The sequence below is a fragment of the Oncorhynchus tshawytscha genome, linkage group LG25 (genome assembly GCF_018296145.1).
Source record: "Oncorhynchus tshawytscha isolate Ot180627B linkage group LG25, Otsh_v2.0, whole genome shotgun sequence".
Taxonomy (NCBI): Eukaryota; Metazoa; Chordata; class Actinopteri; order Salmoniformes; family Salmonidae; genus Oncorhynchus; species Oncorhynchus tshawytscha.
This window is the reverse complement of record NC_056453.1, coordinates 10316011-10341603: the sequence shown is the minus strand read 5'-3', so window position 1 is coordinate 10341603 and position 25593 is coordinate 10316011.

Here is a 25593-nt window from a genome sequence, read left to right as displayed (position 1 = left end):
TTTTAGTATAGACATTGCATTGGAGTGATTCCACCATTTAAAATAAATCAACTTGGTGTGGATTCCTATCGGCTGGGAGTGATTGGCCAATGATCAGAGATGGTTTGTAAACCAAAGACTAAGGCAATATCCAGGAGCCAAGGCCAAGATTTATACCAGCATCCCCTAATTTACACCACTTCTGGAGAATGACCCATCTACATCAGTGTTTACACGTGGAGAAAATGTTTTCTTAATTTCAGTTAATAGCATACAGTATGTCACTCTGGTTGTTGGAGCTATCTGTTGTTATCGGTTAAGTATTCATCCCCTTTGTTATTGCAAGCCTAAATAAGTTCAGGAGTAAACATGTGCTTAACAAGTCACATAATAAGTTGCATGGACTCACTCTGGTGTGCAATAATAGTGTTTAACATGACCTTTGAATGACTACCTCATCTCTGTACCCCACACATATGTAAGGTCCCTCAGACGTTTTCCAATAATTCACAAAGGGCACCTATTGGTAGACGGGTAAAAAAAAAAGAAAAAAGGAGACATTGAATATCTCTTAATCACACTTAGGATGGTGTATCTATACACACAGTCACTACAGCGATACAAGCATCCGTCCTAACTCAGTTGCTGGAGAGGAAGGAACCCGCTCAGGGATTTCACCATGAGGCCAAAGGTGACTTTAAGACAGTTACCATGTTTAATGGCTGTGGTAGGAGAAAACTGAGGATGAATCAACACCATTGTTGTTACTATACAACACTAACCTAATTGACAGAGTGAAAAGAAGGAAGCCTATACAGAATGAAAATATTCTAAAACTCTAATCCTGTTTGCAACACTGCACTAAAGTAAAACTGCAAAAAAACGTGGTAAACAAATTAACTTTATTTCCTGAATACAAAGCCTTGTGTTTAGCGGCAAATCCAACACATCACTGAACACCACTCTTCATATTTTCAAGCATGGGTGTGGCTGTATATGTTATGTTATGGGTATGCTTGTCATCGGCAAGGACTAGTACGGGTTTTTTTTTAGGATAAAAAAGAAACATAATAGAGCTAAGCACAGGCAAAATCCTAGAGGAAAACCTGGTTCAGTCTGCTTTCCAACAGACACTGGGAGACAAGTTCACCTTTCAGCAAACTCAAGCTTGCCAAGACCACGTTGAATGTTCCTGAGTGGCCTTAGTTACAGTTTTGACTTAAATTGTCTTGAAAATCTATGGCAAGACTTGAAAATGGCTGTCTAGCAATGATCAAAAGCCAACTTGACAGAGCTTGAAGAATTTTCAAAAGAATATTGTACAATTGTATGTTGTACAATCCAGGTATGCAAAGCTCTTAGAGACTTATCCCAAAAGACTCAGCTGTAATCGCTTGCCAAGGTGACTGAGGGGTGTGAATACTTATGTAAATTAGATATTTCTGGATTTGATTTTCAATACATTTGCAAAAAATACAAAAGACATCTTTTCACTTTGTCATTATGGGATATTGTGTGTAGATTTAATCCATTTAGAATACTTTCGGAAGACACTGTATATTATGAATAGCTGCACTTGTAAATGTTATATTGCACAGGATGATGTAAGATTCAACTTTGTCACATCTATGATTCAGACATAGCATCCCCTTCTTATCTAGTTTTAAAATACCTTTTATTGCATCAATTTCTTTATTTAACTCACTTTTTTTCCTCTCACATAAAGTCATTTTTTACAATTACATTTCAGATTACATTTGACATTTCCAGCGCAATGTGAGTGGATCTGTATTGTATCTCTGTGCTAATTGGGAGACATTTCATTTCATTCTCATTAGAATGCGTTATAAAATGCATTGTATAATTTCAGCCAGCAGTTTTGAAAGTAACGCTCAAAACTTGTGCACAATTGTGTACAATATCATCCATTTTATATGATATGTTAAATCCTGCAAAAAAAAAGCATGTTACAAATTCCAATTTGTACAATATGTTTCGAATTTGCAAGTGCTTAAGATCCCGTTCAATCTCTTTAACTCTTTAATGAGAGCTAATAAGCTGCCTCATATCCTAAAACAAACCTCTGCAGTGGTTTAAAGCTGCAATATGTAACTTTTTGGAAATGTGACTTATTTATAGATCTGTCGATCCCGTTGAATGCAAATCTAAGAATCTGTTATTTCATTCCCAAGTTACATTTTTGCGTTTTTTACTTCCGGTTTTGTACACCAGCTTCTAACAGGTAAAAATAAAATATTTTTGGTTATTGAAAATATATTTCACAACAGTTTAGATGGTACAATGATTCCCTACACTATACATTGCTTGTTTTGTCAGATAAACTGAAATTACGCAAACTATTAGAATTTTAACAACCAGGAAATGGCACAGCGATTTTCTCACCTTTAAAAAATATATATATATTGAAATACATGCATATATATATATATATATATATATATATATATATATATATATATATATATTGAAATACATGATAAAATGTCCTTTTTGGTAATTGCTAATGCTGAGAAAGTGGGGGTGGCCGACCAATGGGACTCGTGTCGGAATAGTCCACAGAGGATTGGAAATGGGGGAGGTTGGAAAAGGGGTGTTACTCACTACACCACAAACCATCATCTCAGCCACAGGGGATGCCTCGCTCATCTTTTTGTGTGACAGATCTCCAAGATAATGCATTGTCAAATAATTATTAATATGGCAATGTGACTCGACGGACGCTCTCTCAATATTTAGATTTTCTCTGCCTCATAAACCCGCACAGCACGGCCCATCAATCAACTCGTGTCCGCCCTCCTCATCTGTCAACCCATCTGAAAATAAGGTGGCGCTTGGATGGCTTCTGCAAATAAGCCGGAGGGAGAATGAGGTCTTGCAAACCAGTTACATGTGTTAGGGGCTGTAATTTTGATTGAGGAATATTGTATGCATACCTCTTCCCTCAAAGTATGGGACAGCTTTTTCTCTCACCTTAAAGGGCCAAAGCAACCATTTTTATCTCAATGTCAAATCATTTCTGGGTAACAGCTCTCCCTCACCTTACTATGATTTTTTTTTCAATTAAAATGGTCAAAGATAAACAAAAATAGCTTGTTAGCTAAGAGCAATATCTCAAGCAAGAATTTAGCTAGGACTCCGGGAGTGGTCTGAGCGGGGAGGGGAAAACTGAAAATGTGCTGTTATTGGCAGAAAGGTTTGGAACTCTTTCTTATTGGTCTATTGCCTAATTTACCACATGGTGATGTCACCACGGAAGGCCAAAACTCCATCCCACCAAAAAAAGACTGACATTTCAGCCAGTCTTTTCCAACAGCTCTTCCCGCTCTTTAATCCTTAAGAGTAGATTGAAGCACCTTTAATTAACATAATGCAAAACGGCTTCGACGTTTAAGGGGGTTTAAAGGGACATTATCATAATTTTCACAATTTCACAGTATTATTCCAACGTCATAGTGTGGAAATATACACTGAGAATACAAAACATTAAGGACACCTGCTCCTTCCATGACATAGAGTGACCAGGTGAATCCAGGTGAAAGCTATGATCCCTTTTTGATGTCACTTGTTAAATCCATTTCAATCAGTGTAGATGAAGGGGAGGAGACAGGTTAAAAAAGGATTTTTAAGCCTTGAGACAACTGAGAGATGGATTGTGTAAGTGTGCGATTCAGAGGGTGAATGGGTAAGACAACATATTTAAGGGTCCTTTGAATGGGATATGGTAGTAGGTGCCAGGCGCAGCGGTTTGTGTCAAGAACGGCAACGCTGCTGGGTTTTTCACACTCAACAGTTTCCCGTGTGTGTCAAGAACATGGTCCACCACCCAACGGACATCCAGCTACCTTGACATAACTGTGGGAAGCATTGGAGTCAACATGGGCCCAGCATCCCTGTGGAACACTTTCGACACCCCATCGAATTGAAGCTGTTCTGATGGCATCTCAATATTTTAGGAAGGTGTTCCTAATGTTTGGTGTACTCAGTGTATATAAAACACAGGAAAAGCCCGTTTTTGACTGCACTCGGCATTTAACTAGAGAACTCTTATTCAGAGTGACACGCAATTTCTATAGCATGCTGATACCACAGCATATATTTCTATCAAGAAGTGAGATGCATTTAAGGAAGTTTTTGTGAACAAATGTTTTTTCTCTCAGGTTCGAAGGCATCTGCTCCATTTGTAGTGTGTGTCCTTGTAAAAAAATGTCCGTGTGAAGAAAAGTTTGAGAACCTCTGCTACTTGAGAGCAATTTCCAAATAAATGTCTAGGGACATCAACCACCACTTATAAGCACTTTGTTTATCTGTGCTTCTGTATTAAATCAGCTCTCTTAGTAAACTATACCACAAACCAAAATCAACGCAAAACAGAGGAGAATACCAATTTAACAGACACCGCAAGTCTTGTGTCTAACAGTGAATGTAAGCAAACTAACGGCCTGCCACTGTTTGTCTGTCACGGCCAGCGCCCACCCAGATAAGGATGGATAGTGCGGACCGCGGCTGATAGCCAGAGATGGCCAGAAAGAGAGCCCTGCCGTGTGGTCTTCCTCGTGCATTTAATTCAAAGGAGACGGGTGCACACAAAAACAAACTCCTACTGATCAATTGTAAGCAAAAAAAAAAGAGGGAGGTAGGGAGGGAGGGAAGAGAGCCAGGGTCTGTTTGTCATACGTGATCAGCACATTGGCCAAATGATGTCATCCATCAGAATGGACACTGCAATTTGCCCGCTATTTCCTCATCAATCATACTTGAGGGTTTGTATGGAGAGGAGGGGTGTGTGTGTGTGAGAGAGGGAACGGGAGAGAGACAGAGATGGACGGAGAGACACCAGCAATCCCCAGACTTCTGAACATTAGGGTGGCCTCAGCAACAAAGTGCAGCAATGCGCTCAGCTAGAAAGGAGGCCTGTATACCCTGGGCTTATGGGTCAGTTTGGTACCCAGTAGCCTCACTTACAAGGCCTATAGCTCTCTGAAGGATGCTATGTACTCTACTATACATACCAGCTGTACTGCTACTGACAAAACAAACCCCCACTCTCTCCCTCATCAGTCCTGACCTTAACATTGCTCTGATAATGTGGGAAACAGGGGGAAAGTAAATCAGGTCAGGACTGGAGAAGCTCTCCCTCACCTCATTATTAACCCTCCGCTCCTCTCCTCTCCTCCACCAGCCTCACCCATCCAGCAGCAACATGTGCTTCTCATTCACTGCGAGCTTCTTCAAACCCCCAACTGTTTTAGAACAGGGAGATGCAGATTTTGATTTACTGAACTCAGATATTGGCCCCCAGTGATTTGGATGTAGAGTCTGAACTACGACTCAGCGTTGGTACTGTAGATTAATGAGTGTTTGGGTACATATTTGGAATATTTGTGTTTTGTTGTTGAATGATTTATTAAACAAAAAAAATTAAAAAGTCATTTAGCAGACACTTATCCAGAATGACTTGCCATTAGCGCATTCGTCTTAAGATAGCTCGTTGAGACATATCGCAGTTGTAGCAAGTACATTTTCCCCTCGATAAAGCAGCTATCAGCAAACTCAGTGCAGTCAGTGCCACTATGTTTACATATAATTTTTTTTTTTTGCAAAGTATACATGATCTTTCACATTAGCACGTGGTTTTTCCAGGTCGTACTGTCACATTTTTTTATTACTGTATAGACCAACTAAGTACAGGCTATACTCATTTTATACTCTGTGTGCTGTGCATTTGTCTGTTTGCATAGTGGTTGATGTTAAACCATTCATACTTGTCTAGGCTGAGTGGGTGTGCATACACATAAGTATGATTTGTCTGTATATTTTATCAGGATTTCAGGGGGTTGTGGGTTGACAAACAACTCACTTGTCTTCTCCAAAGATGTCCCACTGAGCATTTCCGTGTCAATCATCTTCATACAACAAATACACACAAATGTAATGTATTGTTAAAGGACAGCCATACAGAGCTGCTTTTAAGTGTACTACATTTCTCATAATGCTTCTTTTGACAGTATTTGAGGGGCTAAATTTGGACACATTACAGTTAGATTTGGATAAATGTACTTGTTTTTTTAGTTTTTTTTTTACCGGTGAGCTTGCCTGACTCCCTTTCACACAGAGTGTATTTGACATTTATGAAGAATAAAAACGGCCGAACGAGATAGCAGAAGTGAAGGGAGTCAAACAGGATGGGAGGATTAGAGAGTGTGATAAGGGAAGCATGTGAAACACAAAAAGAAGAGCGAAATAAAGGGTGAAGGGAGCAATGAGAGGCACGCACACACACACGCACACACACACGCACGCACGCACGCTGTCATTCAACCTCAGTGCTGGCATCCATTCGGGCTGGGAACGGTTCTGAGACAGGTTCTGTGTGCCAGTTCTACCACAGTAATACCCCATTGGGTCTGCGTTAAATCTCCCATCTGCTTTCCTGCTCATAATCTAGCTCCGGGGCAGCCACCTTCCCCCAACATGACTCACACACAGAAACGCAGTTAAATCTTTGTGCTGATGACGCAGTTTTAGACTTCTGTGAAGCCCACACACACTGTGCTTTTTATCTTTACCTTCCTTTTTTGACAGATCGAGAAGAGGGAAGAGAGGCGCCGTCCTCTGGAGAGAGAGGCCTTAAACTTTCTCTGTGTGTGATGATCGCTCCTCTCCCAGGAGGTTAAATCAGTGGTACAGTACAACTCTGAATATAAGCAACCAACTTAGCTCCAGCATGCTGCACGGCTGTAGGTTTGGGACAAATGTAGCTTTTTTCCAAAGGCAAGTACATGATATTGGCAAGGGTTAAGACTTATGAAAGGAGTTTTTCAATGGAAGGAAATAACGTATAATAATTTACTTTGAATATATGTCAAAGTGATATCCATCCTTTCTCTAAGTATTTCTAATTGTGAGTAAGTATTTCAACATACACATCCTTTCCAAAGGTCAAAGGATCGTCAACAGTGTAAAAGAGGCATATAAAACAGCAAGGGAAAAAAGAAGAGGCACATAGACTTCTCTCCTGTCAAAGAGCCGACGCGGTGATGAAACCCTGCTAAGCTCTCTGCCACAGCCTCCCAGTGGCACAAAAAGAGTCAATTGAGCTGTCTGCTCCGGGAGGTCAGAGGTCAAACTCATCCTGTCAAGATGACACAGGCGGCGAGCAGCGGGGTGTGGTCAGGGGGCGAGACCTGTTGATTCACCATGGTTTGATGGAGTGTGACGCTCGGGAGCACGGCTCCATTGAGCTATGAGGGAAATCAGCGGCGACACGAGGCGACTCGGGGTGGCCGCGTAATTCTGTCGCCAGCTGACAACCTGACAGATAGTGGAAGTAGGTACCAGACAATAGAGCAAGGTGGTGGGAGGATGAGAAAGTGAATAGCTGAGAGGCGTGTGGCCAAAAAGAGTTTCGCTCTATCCAATGATTCAAGACGCAGAGAATGTTTGTGATTTCCTACCGTTGTGTGTTTATACACGTGTTTGTGGAATTATGAGTTCATCTGAGGACTTCTTGGCCTTGAGAATTATATCTGGACACCTTCATGGAACCTTTCATGATATATCAAAATAAAATGTTTTACATATAGGTCTATGATATTGTTCCATCCTAATCCTCTTAATGACAGTGTATCACACACAGTTGAAGTCGGAAGTTTACATACACCTTAGGCATTTAAACTCAGTTTTTCACAATTTAATCCTAGTAAGAATTCCCTGTCTTAGGTCAGTTAGGATCACCACTTTATTTTAAGAATGTGAAATGTCAGAATAATAGTAGAGAGAATGATTCATTTCAGCTTTTATTTATTTCATGACATTCCCAGTGGGGCAGAAGTTTACATACACTCAATTAGTATTTGGTAGCATTGCCTTTAAATTGTTTAACTTGGGTCAAACATTTCGGGTAGCCTTCCACAAGCTTCCCACAATAAGTTGGGTGAATTTTGGCCCATTCCACCTGACAGAGCTGGTGTTAGGTTTTTGGACCTCCTTGCTCGCACACACTTGCTTAGTTCTGCCCACACATTTTCTATATGATTGAGGTCAGGGCTTTGTGATGGCCAGTCTAATACCTTGACTTTGTTTTGCCACAATTTTGGAAGTTTGCTTGGGGTCATTGTCCATTTGGAAGACCCATTTGCGACCAAGCTTTAATCTTCCTGACTGATGTCTTGAGATGTTGCTTCAATATATCCACATAATTTTCATTCCTCATGATGCCATGTATTTTGTGAAGTGCACCAGTCCCTCCTGCAGCAAAGCACCCACACAACATAATGGTGAAACCCCCGTGCTTAACAGTTGGGATGGTGTTCTTCAACTTGCAAGCCTCCACATTTTCCCTCCAAACATAACGATGGTCATTATGGCCAAACAGTTCTATTTTTGTTTCATCAGACCAGAGGACATTTCTCCAAAAAGTACAATCTTTGTCCTCATGTGCAGTTGCAAACCGTAGTCTGGCTTTTTTATGGCAGTTTTGGAAAAGTGGCTTCTTCCTTGCTGAGTGGCCTTTCAGGTTATGTCGATATAGGACTAGTTTTACTGTGAATATAGATACTTTTGTACCTGTTTCTTCCGGCATCTTCACAAGGTCCTTTGCTGTTGTTCTGGGATTGATTTGCACTTTTCGCACCAAAGTACGTTCATCTCTTAAGGAGACAGAACCCGTCTCCTTCCTGAACGGTATGACGGCTGCGTGGTGCCATGGTGTTTAAACTTGCATACTATTGTTTGTACAGATGAACGTGTTACCTTCAGGCGTTTGGAAATTGCTCCCAAGGATGAACCAGACTTGTGGAGATCGACAATTCTTTATCTGAGGTCTTGGCTGATTTATTTGGATTTTTCCATGATGTCAAGCAAAGAGGCACTGAGTTTGAAGGTAGGTCTTGAAATACATCCACAGGTACACCTCCAATTGACTCAAATTATGTCAATTAGCCTATCAGAAACTTCTAAAGCCATGACATCATTTTCTGTAATTTTCCAAGCTGTTTAAAGGCACAGTCAACTTAGTGTATGTAAACTTCTGACCCACTGGAATTGTGATACAGTGAATTATAAGTGAAATAATCTGTCTGTAAACAATTTTGGGAAAAATTACTTGTGTCATGCACAAGTGACTGACTTTCCAAAACTGACAACTGACTTTCCAAAACTATAGTTTGTGGAGTGGTTGGAAACGAGTTTTAATGACTCCAACCTAAGTTAATGTAAACTTCCGACTTCAACTGTAGCTATGGATCATCAATTTTCAATTCTGATTGTACATATTATCAAATTCCAATTCCTAAATGGTAAATACTACTTGTAGGTACAGGCACAGGTAAAAGCACAGAACCATCACAGCTAAGCAATACAGTCAAACACTTATTTTTATTTATGAAGAGAAATGACCATACACTGTTTTCATCTCTTTTCTTTCTATATCCATACAAACCCAAGCCCATTTTCATGGCCAACAAACATGGTGTGCGTGTGTGTGTGTCAGCCTCCTCTCCCTAGTTACTTTATGCTTATCTTTGCGTTTACTTATTCATAACTTCGTTTTGGGCGCTCTTTTTGCCTCTTCATATTTGTCAATATGGGCTTGACCTCAACGGGCGAACCCTCCTCTCTGATGTTGAACCGGCAATAGCCTTGAAAACAGACCTTTAAATTAAATGTGGGAGAACACAGATTGTTGTATAATTCATCTGGCTCCCCGCAGAGAATCCTCTGTGCCGTCGTGTTACTGTCTAGATTAGATTTTCCATTTGTTTCCCGTGTGTTTGTATGATGCACAATGTGGATCCTGCCAGGGCCTAGTAAATTACCTCTTTAAACATTCATTTGCCTTAACCAAGAAGAGAGCAGGGAGAGAGGAAGAAAACTATTGATTTTATATACAATGAATACGGCTTTTTACCATGCACATATTTTTATCCCTCTTCTCTATATATTCTCATCAATCGGAAAATCAACAAAAAAATTGAGAGGGCAATAGGGGGACAAACCTACAGAGAGTGACTAAGAGAATGTATGCGTGTGCAGAAGTACAACAACAACAACAAAAAAGAGAAGGAGAGGAGGGGAATGAATTGGAGGGGGAAGACAGAGATGGAGAGAGAGGGAGAGAGAGAGAGAGAGAGAGAGAGAGATGGAGAGAGAGAGAGAGAGAGAGAGAGAGAGAGATGGAGAGAGAGAGAGAGAGAGAGAGAGAGAGAGAGAGAGAGAGAGAGAGAGAGAGAGAGAGAGGAGAGAGAGAGAGAGAGAGAGAAAGAAAGAGATAGAAAGAGCGAGATGAGCTCTTGGAATGATGCACCTCATAGGCCTCGCTCGTGCCTCCCGAAATATCCAGTGCTGGAAATGTGAAAGCCAGGTGCGCGACGGACGCCATTCCCCAGAGAGGCTCCGCTGGTATCATTAGCGAGGGAAACGGCGGGCTCAAGTGGCGTACAAACTTCAGCAAAACGTCAAGAGAGAGACACACAGTCCCCCCCCCCCTTTCCCCTGCTCTCCATCTCTTTTCTTCTTCTTGGTGTGTTCTGATGCGGCGCACTCTCAACCAAATTAATGTTTCTGAAAATAAAAGCCAGGACAACTTTTAACCAGTGGAAAAAGGAGAGAGAAGAAAGGGAAAGTGAGGAAGGAGAGAGCGATTGGGTTGGGTTTGTGTCGTTACTGTGAAGAATAGTCCCTCTCTTCCTGCTCCTTTTGAGGTCTGTGGTTTCGTCGACTACACGTCTCCGTCTCAACTCCACCTTATGGATAGGCCTAATAATGAAAGCAAAACAGATTGGCCAACTCATCATCAGGACAACTCACGAAAATGAGGGAAATGTGTACGGCAGCAGTTGAAGCTGGTATTTACACACAGTTTGTCTAATAAGCAAAATCTTGATCGACCTTCATCTATGGAGTATGGATTGATTGCATAATGATGTATAAAACATTACTCTCTCTCTCTCTCTCATTTAAACTTTAACACAATACAATTATAGTATCTCATAACACTGAAAGTTTAGACATTCTACACTACGTGACCAAAATTATGTAGACACCTGCTCGTCGAACATGGGGGCGATTAGGCCTGGCTCGAGGTTGGCGTCCCAATTCATCCCAAATGTGTTTAATGGGGTTGAGGTCAGGGCTCTGTACAGGCCAGTCGAGTTCTTTCCCACCGATCTCGACAAACCATTTCTGTATTGACCTCACTTTGTGCATGTGGGCATTATCATGCTGAAACAGGAAAGGGTCTTTCTCAAACTGTTGCCACAAAGTTGGACGCACAGAATCATCTAGAATGTCATTGTATGCTGTAGCATTAAGATTTCCCTTCACCATGAAAAACAGCCCCAGACTATTAATCCTCCTCCACCAAACTTTACAGTTGGCACTATGCATTGGAGCAGGTAGCGATCTCCTGGCATCCGCCAAACCCAGATTCGCTCGTTGGACTGCCAGATGGTGAAGCATGATTCATCACTCCAGAAAAAGCGTTACCACTGCTCCAGAGTCTTTTGATGGCGAGCTTTACACCACTCCAGCCAATGCTTGGCATTGCGCATGGTGATCTTAGGCTTGTGTTCGGGTGCTTGGCCATGGAAACCCATTTCATGAAGCTCCCTGACGTTGCTTCCAGAGGCAGTTTGGAACTCAGTAGTGAGTGTTGCAACAAAGGACAGATGATTTTTACTCGCTACACGTTTCAGCACTCAGTGGTCCCATTCTGTGAGCTTCGCAGCTGAGCCGTTGTTGCTCTTAGACATTTCCACTTCACAATATTAGCACTTACAGTTAAACCGGAGCAGCTCTAGCAGAGCAGAAATTTGACGAACTGACTTGTTCGGAGGGTGGCATCCTATGACGGTGCCAAGTTGAAATTCCCTGAGCTCTTCAGTAAGGCCATTCTACTGCCAATGTTTGTCTATGGAGATTGCACGGCGGTGTGCTTGATTTTATACACCTGTTAGCAACGAGTATGGCTGAAATAGCCAAATACACTAATTTGAAGGGGTGTCCACATACCTTTGTGTATATAGTGTACAATTCATCAATAAAGTCCGGTGCCATATTGGATGCATAACTAATAACTGACATTACAAAAATCTACTGCCTCACAACTTGACCCTGTTACATGGCAGGGATGAGTTAAACACACAACTTGACCCTGTTACATGGCAGGGATGGGTTAAAAACACAACTTGACCCTATTACATGGCAGGAATGGGTTAAACGCACAACTTGACCCTGTTAAATGGCAGGGATGGGTTAAACACACAACTTGACCCTGTTACATGGCAGGGATGGGTTAAAAACACAACTTGACCCTGTTACATGGCAGGGATGAGTTAAACACACAACTTGACCCTGTTACATGGCGGGGATGGGTTAAAAACACAACTTGACCCTGTTACATGGAAGGAATGGGTTAAAAGCACAACTTGACCCTGTTACATGGCAGGGATGGGTTAAAAACACAACATGACCCTGTTATATGGCAGGGATGGGTTAAACGCACAACTTGACCCTGTTACATGGCAGGGATGGGTTAAAAACACAACATGACCCTGTTACATGGCAGGAATGGGTTAAAAGCACAACTTGACCCTGTTACATGGAAGGAATGGGTTAAAAACACAACTTGACCCTGTTACATGGCAGGGATGGGTTAAAAACACAACATGACCCTGTTACATGGCAGGAATGGGTTAAAAGCACAACTTGACCCTGTTACATGGAAGGAATGGGTTAAAAGCACAACTTGACCCTGTTACATGGCAGGGATGGGTTAAAAACACAACATGACCCTGTTACATGGCAGGGATGGGTTAAACGCACAACTTGACCCTGTTACATGGCAGGGATGGGTTAAAAACACAACATGACCCTGTTACATGGCAGGAATGGGTTAAAAACACAACTTGACCCTGTTACATGGCAGGGATGGGTTAAAAACACAACATGACCCTGTTACATGGCAGGAATGGGTTAAAAGCACAACTTGACCCTGTTACATGGAAGGAATGGGTTAAAAACACAACTTGACCCTGTTAAATGGCGGGGATGGGTTAAAAACACAACTTGACCCTGTTACATGGCAGGGATGGGTTAAAAACACAACATGACCCTGTTACATGGCAGGGATGGGTTAAAAACACAACATGACCCTGTTACATGGCAGGGATGGGTTAAACGCACAACTTGACCCTGTTAAATGGCGGGGATGGGTTAAAAACACAACTTGACCCTGTTACATGGAATGAATGGGTTAAAAGCACAACTTGACCCTGTTACATGGCAGGGATGGGTTAACCGCACAACATGACCCTGTTACATTGCAGGGATGGGTTAAACGCACAACTTGAACCTGTTACATGGCAGGCATGGGTTCAACAATGAAGTGCAATCCAGAGGAATTGACCACAGCCTCCGAGGATTGGTTTCAAACCAAGGTGGTCTCAAAGCATTTTGTATTATTCTGTACGTAAATCTGCCATAGACATTTAGTGTGATAAGTTACGTTTCGTATGGTATGTGTTCATTTGTGGATGTCAATCATCCATTTCGCATTATATGTTACGAATTACAATTAATATGATATGTTACGAATTTGCAAAATGTATGATATGTTACGACTTTCAATTTGTTGTGGCTAACGTTAGCTAGGTGGCTAGCTTGCGACGTTAGCTCTAGGAGTTAAGGTTAGGGGTTAAGGTTAGAAGTTAACTAGGAAGGGTTAAGGTTAGGATTAGCTAACATGTTAGGTAGTTGCAAAGTAGCTAAAAAGTAGTAAGTAGTTGCAAGAAAATGCTAAAGTTGTCTGTGATGAGATTCAAACACGCAACCTTTGGGTTGCTAGACATTTTCGTTATATGCCTACCTGTTCAAACTCGAGACAGATATGGGCTTTCTCCATGGTGCAGTCTGTCAGAGCCATAATTACAAGTTGGAGTTAAATAAACAAACAGCTGTAGTCCAACCGAGCCCTTCAGGAGCTATTTGGTTTGTGCCGTCTGAGGATTCTGCTGCCCACTGCTACAGTTCTGGAGGGCATACGAGCACAAACACACTATAAACACACTCGCTCAGCTTACATCCATTCACGCTTACAATGCCTTCGGAAAGTAGTTCATACCCCTTGACCGTTTCCACATTTTGTTGTGTTACAGCCTGAATTCCAAATGGATTAAATACATGTTTTTTCTCACCCATCTACACACAATACCCCATAATATCAAATGTACATACGGATTCACAATCCTGAGTCAATACTTTGTAGAAGCACCTTTGGCGGTAATTCCAGCTTTGAGTCGTCTTGGGTATATCTGTATCAACTTTGCACATCTGGATTTGGTGATTTTCTCCCATTCTTCCTTGCAGATTTTCTCAAGCCCAATGAACAGCAATCTTCAAGTATCTCCACAGATTTTCAATGGGATTCAAGTCTGGGCTTTGGCTGGACCACTCAAGGACTTTCCCATTCTTGTTCTGAAGCCATTCCAGCGTTGCTTTGGCTCTATGTTTGGAGTCATTGTCCTTTTGGAACGGAAATGTTCACCCCAATCTAAGGTTGTTTGCACTCTGAAGCAGATTCTCATGAAGGATTTGCCTGTATCTAACTCGATTCATTGTTCCCTCTGTCCTTATCAGTCACCCAATCACTGCCGCTGAGAAGCATCCCCATAACATGATGCTGCCACCACCATGCTTCACGGTAGACATGGTGTTAGACGGGTGATGAGCTGTGCCTGGTTTTCTCCAGACATGGCGCTTCCATTCAGGCCAAAGAGTTAAATGTTTGTCGCATCAGACCAGAGAATATTTGGCTTTATGATGGCAGAGTCTTTCACATGCCTTTTTACAAACTCCAGGCGTGCTGTCATGTGCCTTTTTCTCAGGAGTGGCTTCTGTCTGGCCACTCTCCCATTAATCCCAGATTGGTTAAGTGCTGTAGAGACAGTTCAGGTTCTCCCATCCCTGCCAAGGAACTCTGTAGTTCCGTCAGAGTGGTCATTGGGTTCTTGGTCACCTCCCTGACCAAGTCTTGCCCGGTTGCTTAGTTTGGTCGGACGGCCAGTCCGTGTTATTAATTTTTTTCTGTGGTCTTTCTGACCACTGTGCTCTTGGAAACTTTCAACACTTTCAACACAATTGTTTTATACCCTTCCCCAGATATATGCCTATATCACAATTTTCTCTCCGAATTTGCTCTTGGACAGTTCCTTGGACTTGATGGTATAGTTTCTGCTCTGACAGAATTGAATTGGCCACAGGTGGACTCCTATCAAGTTGTAGTGACATCTCAAGGAGGATCAAAGCACATTGGATGCACCTGAGCTCAATTTGGAGTGTAATAGCAAAGGGGTGTGAATGTTTATGTAAATGAGATATTTCTGTTATATTATTTCTTTGCCGTTATGGAGTATTATGGAGAATCTATGTCATCCATTTTGAATTCAGGCTGTAACACAACATGTGGAATAAGTCAAGGGGTATGACTACTTTCTGAAGGCACCGTACATGTATAGTATAGCTATTACCATATGTACTAATGATATATCTCCTAAAAATATCATTATAAACATACAAACGCATCGACTCAGACATACTGTATTACATATAATTTCAGTAGCATGGAGACATTCTACAGACCTGAATGACATGGCTATTTTTGGTTGGGCCCTGTTTTAAAAAGGGCGGAAATGCTGAAATAAATACACAATCTGTCAACCCAACTAACAATTTTCCCTTCTTATTTTATCGGGCACTTCAAAACGTAGAGTCTAGGCTGACCAACGGTACTGAGTGGTGCTAAACTTGGTGTGTTAGGTTTTGTCCCACTCCTGTTTTAGAACAGAGGGAACAAGAGAAGGGAGAAAGAGAGGAGTGCTCTGTGATCAGGGAATTCAGCAGAGCCCAATAGAGCATTGTTGCCACCTCAACAAAAACATATTTGTGTCCAAATAACAAAGTATTCAAATGGTCCACCCACACACAGTTGTGAAGAAAGTGTGACAATGCCTCATTCCCCTCAGGAGGATGAAATTATTTGGCATGGGACTTCATATCTTCAAAAAGTTCTACACTGTAAAACATTCTAGTTGTTTTAACTAATTATTATTAAGTAACGGTTCTTATTTATTTTACTCAACTTTTAAATCAAAGTATTACCTGAAGCCGGATGGGAAGGTCCTTGGCTGGCATGGTTACACATGGTCTGCGGTTGTGAGGCCGGTTGGACGTACTGCCAAATTCTGTAAAACGACGTTGGATGTGGCTTATGGTAGAGAAATGAACATTCAATTCTCTGGCAAAAGCTCTGGTGGACATTCCTGCGGTCAGAATGCCAATTGCATGCTCCATCAAAACTTGAGACATCTGTGGCATTGTGTTGCGTGACAAAACTGCACATTTTAGAGTGGGTATTTATTGTCCCCAGCACAAGGTGCACCTGTGTAATGATCATGCTGTTTAATCAGCTTCTTGATATGCCACACATGTCAGGTGGATGGATTATCTTGGCAAAGGAGAAATGATCACTAACAGGGATTTAACCAAACATTTGAGAGAAATTCGCTTTTTCTTTTTGACTATGGAACATTTCTAGGATATTTTACTGCAGCTCATGAGACATATTGACAACATTTTACATGTTGCGTTTATATTTTTATTCAGTGTAGTTGAATGAACATATGACTGAATTTTTTACATATGTTTTCCAAAGTTGGAGCTAAGTTTAGGAGAACTACAAATGTTAAGTTCAGGTTACACGTTGACTGAAAAGTTGAGTAAACTTAAAAAGGCTGTGGAACCAGTTACTTAATAATAATTAGTTGAAACAACTAGAATTTTTACTACAGTGAGAGCATCTTGACTGGCTGTGTCACTATTTGGTATGGCAACTGCACCCCCTCAATCACATGGCTCTACAGAGTGTGGTGCGGACAGCCCAGGTCATCACTGGGACCGAGCTCCCTGCCATCCAGGACCTCTATATCAGGCGGTGTAAAAGGACCGCTTTTTTTTACAGCGACATTTTTGGTTTTGTACGCCAAAAAATTCAACCACTTGAAATCTATTTAGAATGGCTATATTTACACGGCCCAATCCCAGCCCTACAGCCATAGGAAAAACGGTAAGGCCCAATGGGCATCACTCAAAAGGTCAAAGGTCACAACTCACTATTTGATTGCTGTCATTCAACTGTATTTATTAGTTATTGCACTGATCACATTAACATAGTCATATTAATGGTTTGTGCTTTAAAAAGGCACTAGAATATAGTGTGGGAAGCCAGTCCATTAGATAAACCCCACAGTAATAGGTATCAGGTATCAAAGGGAACAGTTAAACTGTGGCTGCTTGGATATGCTCTCTGCTGTTTATTGTTTAAAGTGGGGCTTTATGCACAGGAGGTGATACCAACACACTAACAAATCCCTTTCAACACAAGTGGGGCCACATGACATAAACTGTGTCTATTAACTAACCTCTCCAAGAGCCAAGGTGATTCATCTTCAGTGCTGTGTTTGAGTGTGTGCTCATGTGGGTTTCAGATCGTGTTTTTATGTAGTCTAAGAACAAAACTGAAGTGAATAAGGCCTCGCTATTTTTAACTCGGCGCTCCCTAGATGTGATATTTTCCCATTGACTTTTCTCCCGTACCTGAATGTGTATTAAACATTGTATTAAAATGTTCTTTCTCCTTTTTCTAAAACTAGAGACTACAGAAGATAAAGACAATGATATTCCTAAATAAAAAATACCACGCACATCAAAGCCTTATGTTTGAAAAAGCCAATTTCGTGCCCACTCAAGAACTGAACAGGTAGGGAGGCCTCCACGACTGAAAGGGATTTTTGATGTGGGTAAAAAAAAATATTTAAAAAACTTTCCAATTGCATGAAGACAGCTACCCATAGATTCCTGAAGACTAGCAGCTGAACCATTTGGCATCGTAAAAACAGAAAGACCGAAATCAAAGTCCCCTTCAACTCAATCACTCTCGCTGCGGCTCACAAACACTAATAACCACTTTCCTCTGCTTTTTTTGTTGTTGTTTCTCCTCCTGTGAAACATTATTTCCTTTGATTTTGCTGTTTAAATTATTAGCACACCACCTCCGCAGAGACCGCGAGCGATTGCGCAAGGAGTGAGAGAAGGGAGAGCACGTTTCCCGCTGCGCACACCGAGCTGCGCGGAACGAATGAACTATGGCCCCTGTCACTTCAGGGATGGATCGCGATCAACACACGTCAACGCAAGCGAGTAAGAATCTCATCCAACGATAGGTCAGAGAAAGGGAGGGAAGGAGGGCGTCCTCTCTCAACTTTACTGGACACCTGACCTATCGTTGGATGAGATGACACGCACATGACAGCACGCCTTGCCTCTATCTTCACCTTAATGTCTGCAACTTGGGGTCATTTTTTCGTTAACATGAGTAGGCCTGGTTGTAGTAGGTCCTACGGTCTCCATGGAGACGATGTCCGGCATCGCGTGCAGCGCACATGGGGAAACGAAGGGTTGCGGAAACTGACGGTTGATATTTTGCTTTAATGGTCTAGGAAACCGGACACAGTAAGGGACAATGCCGACATTGTAACAATTCTGAATAAACATTATGTAAAAGGATACCTGAAGGACAACATTGGATTTGGAACAAATCCTACAACTAAAGGATGAAATAGCCGCATTTCCCCAGCATGTCAGAAATAAGCAGATTTGATGTAGCATACGCTGAAATACAATGGAAATAAGCCAACTTTAGAACGTTTCAATGTTATCGGCCAATTTGGAATGGTTTTCAACTTTAAGATTCAACTTAAAAACCGCATAGCCTTACTACAGTGTTAGGCCCTACCTGCATTATATTCAGCAACAGACAATTAGCCTACACAAATAATTACAATTATTAGGCTATGGAGGGAAGTTATTATGCCCTTTGAGATAATGCATGATGCCAAAACAAGATCTGGGCAATTATTTAGGCCTATATTAATCATTTTTGCAATGCTCTGTCATGGGCTCACCCCGGTACTAATGCATTGCATTGAATTAAATGTGCCTAAATTCTCTCTCCATCATTAAGTTAAATAATTAGGCTGTGACGCAGTCATCTCGCTGCTACTGATCTGTCCTTATTGCCTTTACTGCAAACATCGGCCTACACTTCCATATTTGGATCCTAAATAAGAGCTGGGTTATTTCACCAATAGCGAGCATCAACAAGAGCGCAAAATAATATTATATAGGGAGAAGAACCATGAAGAGGCACAAAAGGCACACAACAAAGTGTATTCTCTGAATAATGTTAATAGTTACAACACAAAATACTCTATATCACACAGAGCTAAAACACTATAACTATTCAGTTCGGAAATTAGGCCTACAGACAGCTATTTCAGAAGTGTCAGGATTAGGCAAATTCCGTGACAAATACACTCTACCCTATTTATATGCTCTCAAAATTCACTCAAGATTTAAATAAAATGAAATAATAAAACCAATATAGTTTACCGAAAACCACAATAGCCTAATAACAATAATATTTACAATTATAATATTGACTTGTTATTAGACATCAATACGAATTAAATTGTGTTAGTTATGAAATGGAAACCTTCGGTATGAGAAGCTGTCATTTTTATTTGATTTTGAATTATTTGATTTAACAGACCAAAGTCATAACGTCCATGCAGTGCCCACTAAATAGACTACAAGGCACAATCGTCCTCAAACCAATATCCTCTCTAAACTCTAACACATTTGTATACTATAACATATAGGCCTATAGGCTATAAACGGTCCGTAGTATAGGAACCCATTTTCTGATGCATGTTTTGCAATGATTACATCATCTAATGAACTTTACTCTAAGGGCAAGAAGCTGAAACAAGGTGGAATATATGACCTATAATATGTATTACTGTTAGCCAGCATATTAAAAAACATGCCATTATAAACCTATAAAACCAAATATGCTCCTGTCCTTGTCAAAAGGGTCAATAGCCTAATAATGTGCAGACCTACTTTGCAATGTACTACCTACCGCCATAAACATATTATCTTAAATCACATCAGATTACTATAGCCTACGTTCAAAAGTTAACAATGAATCGCCGTGCCTGTCGGGCATGGTTTTTGTAAATGCCTTAGATCCAGGCAAACAAAGTAATAAATTGTCTCTTGTGATGGAGCGCTGGTGCCGATTCTGTTTCAAAGCGTGCGTGTTCCTTGTACTCTACCGCCACCCGGTGGTCACAAGGGAGAAACCGCGTATTCTCCGAATAGCTAAAGTCTGTTGTTGCATAGCCTGGTATCAGCAGAAAAGCGTCAATCCGGTAGGTTTTCTACCTCATGGAATATGGTACTAATGTAAATACATTCCATTCAATGGGGGCAAGATTAGTGTCAGTATTGATGCCTAGAGATAAGGATCAGAGACATGATGCCTAAGTGAATACATTGCATTCAATTAGATTGACCCATAGATAGATGTGCATCAAGTAGTTGACACAAGTCAGTTGCATTCATGTCTGTCAGTTTATTTTTTCTCTCTCTCTCTCTCTACATCCTCTTTACCCCCCTTGTTTTTCTTCTCTCTCCCTCCCACTTCTTTCAGCCATTCCCCCCTCTCTCCCTCTCTCCTATTAATACCCTTGCTCTTTTTCTCTTTCCTTATCCCCTCGACTCTGTCTCTTTCGGTATCTTTTCTCTCTTCCTCGTTTCTCCCACCTCCACAGACTGGATATTTATGCATATAAGTCCATAGATTGCTTTCAATGCAAAAATATATGCATCAATTGATTGGACGCTTATGTCAATACATTGCATTCGAGGCCAAGAAAGTTGGTGATAAAGTGGAAATGGGTCAATTGGAAAAATACTCAGACAGACAGACAGGCAGACTCACAGACATAGATACATTTACAGACAGACAGACAGATTGACAGAGACAGATTTACTGTTAAAAAAATAAAATAATAATAATTTTGGGCCGATTTACTTTACATTTTTATGTAGGGTCATAATTTATTTGGGAAGATTGAACTTTTTCTGTAGCCCCTTCAAAACAGTCCCCATGATCCCCAATTAAGTCACTTCCTGTAATCACAATGTACCGCCTCCTTGGGACACTCCTTAACAATGTCCTGAGTTTCAAGTAGTTACGTTAAGAAGAGAGAGTGGGAATAGAGGGTGGAGGGGTGAAAGAAGGGAGAGAAGATAAGGAGAGGGGAGAAAGAGGAGGTTAAGGGAGAGACAGAGGGAGGCAAAGAGAGGGAAAGAAAAGGAGGGAGGGAGGGAGAGAGAGAAGAGAGAGAGGGGGATTAGAGAATGGAGAGTGAGTGCGAGAGAGAAAACCGACAGACAAGAATGCAATTGACTTATGTATCAACGACTTTATGAATGTCTATGTGTAAATCTCTTTGAATGCAATGTATTCACTTCGGCATCATGTCTCTGATGCTTATCTCTAGGCATCAAAATTGTGACACTAATATTCCCCCCAATGAATGCAATGTATCCACATAAGCGTCATGTTTCTTTAAGAAACATTTTTTGCAAACATATCAGATTGACGCTTTTCAATGATATCATGTTGCACAGCACACATGAGAGTTTGGCAAGTTGAGTTCTTATCCTTCATCAAATGTGATGATTGCATTTTAGAGATTCAGCCCAGAAGGCAAAAAATAAACCTTTCTCCTTGTTTGTGTCTTCATATCCTCCTCAGTCTCCCTTTCTCCTTTAGTCAGTTGCATGACAGTGAAACCTCTTTTTAACGACTAAGATAATTAACTTTCTCACAAGTAGGAAATAAGGCTATGGGAGAGAAAGAAAGAATCCTAAAGAAAAATAACGGCATGTCTGTCTACGCACCACGTCATCATTAAAGTGAAGGCGATGGGAGCCCAATGGGAGAATCTGCATAATTAAATAGAGCAACAGAGTGACGCTGATCACTAAAGCTGCAGTTTTTCTGGCTGTGGACTCCTGAGAGTCCATTCTTCTCTCTGTACTAACATTATCATTAGACCCCCTCTCTCGCCTGCACTATACACAGAATAAGCTCATTACTGGAAAAAAAAAATCATTTTTACTAATGTCCCCCTGTTTTCCCGGTTCCCTTCTAATCTTGGTTGGCACAAATTATTCCATTTCAATTTCACAATTATTATTATTATTTTTTTTAAACATCAAGGAGGTAAAAAGAGGAAGATACAGGGACATGGCCACAGTGTGTACGGCTGTAGACATTTCAAAATAAAAGAATGGAAAGAAATGAAAGTGCTTTCTTCCTGACAACATCTGTCACAGGCAATGCCCTGTGTGCGCGCGCCCGTGTGCGTTATTTGCGTGCGTGTACGTATTCGTGTTGTACTCGCGCGTGTTCGTGTGACTGTGTGTTTTCATCATGTGTACTGCTCAGCCTCCACATTTCCTGCTCTTTAATCCTGGCCATTGTGATTAGTGATGACAGGTGTAGCCTCTTCACCCCACATCGCTCAAATCAGCGTATAAACCTGCATCCTGTCTGTCATAGGGCTTTTGGCCCCTCACCACCACCATGAATCACGCTGTGCGGTGCATGTTGGAGACATAGGCAGACACATAGATATCTGTGCAGTGGAATGGTCTTTTCTGTTGTTCAGTTGACTCTCCCTTGGTATACCCTGAGGACTAAGCCCATTGTTTCATGAGGAGAGAGAGAACATCTTGCCTCCCTCATCTCTGGCAAACCCTCAAAGACAGGTAGAGCGCAGTGGAAATAAGCAAACCACAATAACCTGGAGAGGGAAAGTAGAAAGAGGAATAGCACAGACAGCGATAGACTTAGACAACACAACAGGAACCCTGAGAGGAGGAGAGATTGGATTTTTTTTATATATATCTCCATCCCGTACAGTGTGCATTTGACTCATCACACTTCGTCAAGTCCTGGTGCCGAATTACAGCATGGACCATGAAAAAGACAAGGTCAATTAAAAAAAATCTGGGACTACTCGAACATCCGAAAAAGTCATTTCCCAGAAATGAAAAATAAATTGTAAAAAATTCCTTCAACCAAAAGAAATATGGAAATTACAATTACAGAGAGAGAGAGAGAGAGAGAGAGAGAGAGAGAGAGAGAGAGAGAGAGAGAGAATCACACATTTGACGGTTGTACGATTCAAGCCTTGTGCGTTTTACAAATTCTATCAAAAACCAAGAAGCAAAAAGTCCTCCTTGAAAAGTACTACTGGAGCAGCAGAATACTGTGAGACTTATGGTGCAAGCAAGCTACCCAAAGGCATGGACTGGATCGGGTGTGTTGGTGCTTAAATTGAAAGCCACATCTTGTCCTATAAGACAAGGGTTCTTCAGCTGTCTCTGTAAGAAAACCCTTTTTGGTTCCAGGTTAAAAAAAAAAAACATTTTGGGTTCCATGTGAAACCCTTTCCAAAGGGGTTCTACCTGAAACCAAAAAGGGTTCTACCTGGAACCAAAAAGGGTTATCCTATGAGGACAGCTGAAGAATCCTTCTGGAACCCTTTTTTCTAAGAGTGTACCCTATGTTATGTGCTGTAGGCTGAACAGCCTATTCTCATTTCTATATGCTTATGATTTTGCTCTGTGGTGGCTCCTCACTAAACGGCTACAGCCAATCCATATCGGCTACAGCCAATCCATATCGGCTATAGCCCGGTGGCTTCTAACTGCTCTATCAACATCTATTTACTATGTATATCCCCTTTAAATCAATACCTTCCACCTGCTAACACTACTCAATCCACATTATGCTCTTTGAAGACCTAGCCAGACTTGGTCTACAGTACTATCACCTCTAGAACCTTCTCAAAGCAAGGTCCGGTTTATGTGCTCTCCATATCGTCTTAAAACCAGACCTGGTCTAGCCCCACTCGACAGTGTCCAAAACGCCAGACAAGATCCACTTTCCCTCCAAAACCATTCCAAACCAGACTAGGTCAGCTGGCTCTGCATCCCTTTCTATATATCTCCCTGGTAGAACGTTTTTGTGTTGCTGGTCTGATTGGCCGACTGGCTCAGCTCAGTGCAAAGAGATATTATCTTTGTATTTGGCCAGCGGCAGACTTGCTCTCTATCCCTGGTACCTCTGGAGGGGTTTTATCTGGCCTGCTGATAAGAATGTTTTCCCTGCCTGACTCCCTCAGTTATTATTAATAATGGGAGTCGAGCCTCTTCACCGGCAGTCTGGCAAGACCAACGCTACTCTCATAAAAAAAATTGGGTTGTTGGCTTTTACGTTTCCTCTGTGTGTGTGTGTGTGTGTGTGTGTGTGTGTGTGTGTGTGTGTGTGTGTGTGTGTGTGTGTGTGTGTGTGTGTGTGTGTGTGTTTGTGAGCGTGCGCCTGTGTCTGTACCTTCCATCTCCAATGTCACAGACAAAAAAGCCAAATATTACCAATCAGCTAAATTCCTTTGTGTGTAAACACAAAAATAGTAAAAGTGCTTTATGTCTCCATAATTCCCCTTGGCCCTCAACAGAGTTTAGCAGCCATGTTGCCAGTTACTGACGTCTTCAGATCCATCTAAGCCTGGTGGGTGCATTCCTAGCATTTTACGTTGCATACAAAGCTCAAAACGCCATTGTCACCTGCGCTAGCATGATTCTGTTTACAGGGCCGTGGGGTGTCAGCTCTTTCTCCCTCTGTTGCATCGCTGCCAACACATCTGCTGTTGGACAGATGCCAGCTAAACACAATACTTGAAAACTTTGTGGCATAAAAAAATATGCAATGGGGTCTGTAGAAGCAGCACTAAATATTGTATCTGACAGACAAAACTCTGATGCTGATGCTAGGGGTAGTCCAGAGAAGTGTATGCAGCTATAAGTCATAGATCACAGTCAGAATTTGGCCAGGGGAGAACTTTCTACATGCTTTTTCATTCATAGCGTAGTGGGGAAAGGCTCACGCTCTCTGCATGGCTGAAACATCTGTAAGCTGTTGCAGAGAGGGGAGCCCAGAGGAAAACATTTACCTAACAGAATACTAATTCTTTCAGGCCCTCGTGTCAGCACTTCGTAAATAAGCAGGCACATATGGTATTGTTTTCTCAAGGCAGGTCTGGGAGAGCCATTTCGCTGTGGCAATCTGCTGTATTGACGACACATGGTCTTTTTGAGTGACGTTACGACACTCTGTCTCCCTTGTTCTGCCTCCCTCTCTAACCTCGCCAACTCTTTCCTCCCACTCCCCTGCCTTAATCACTTGCTGTCTCTCCCTCCAGTCTCCCCATCTCCTCTTGTCTCCCTCATGTCTTCATATCGACTCTTCAGGCTTCCCAATTCCAGGCCTCTGCCCTCCTTCAAGCATCTGGCCCTGTGTCTGGCCCTCAGTATCGTATCGTACCCCTTTTCTCCATATTATTTTCCTTCACATTTTTCTTTTGGGGGGTGCATGCTTCCAGACACAGTGTTTTACAGCCCATAAAGCTACAAGGATTTCACAGTGAAGACGAGCCTGGTGGGGTCATTCAAAACAATAATATGACCTGATTAGATACTGTAAACATAAAAAGTTTTGAAAACAAAGCTTGTCCAAAAAAAAAGTGGTCTTGAGACGCCTTTAGGGTAAGTGGGTGT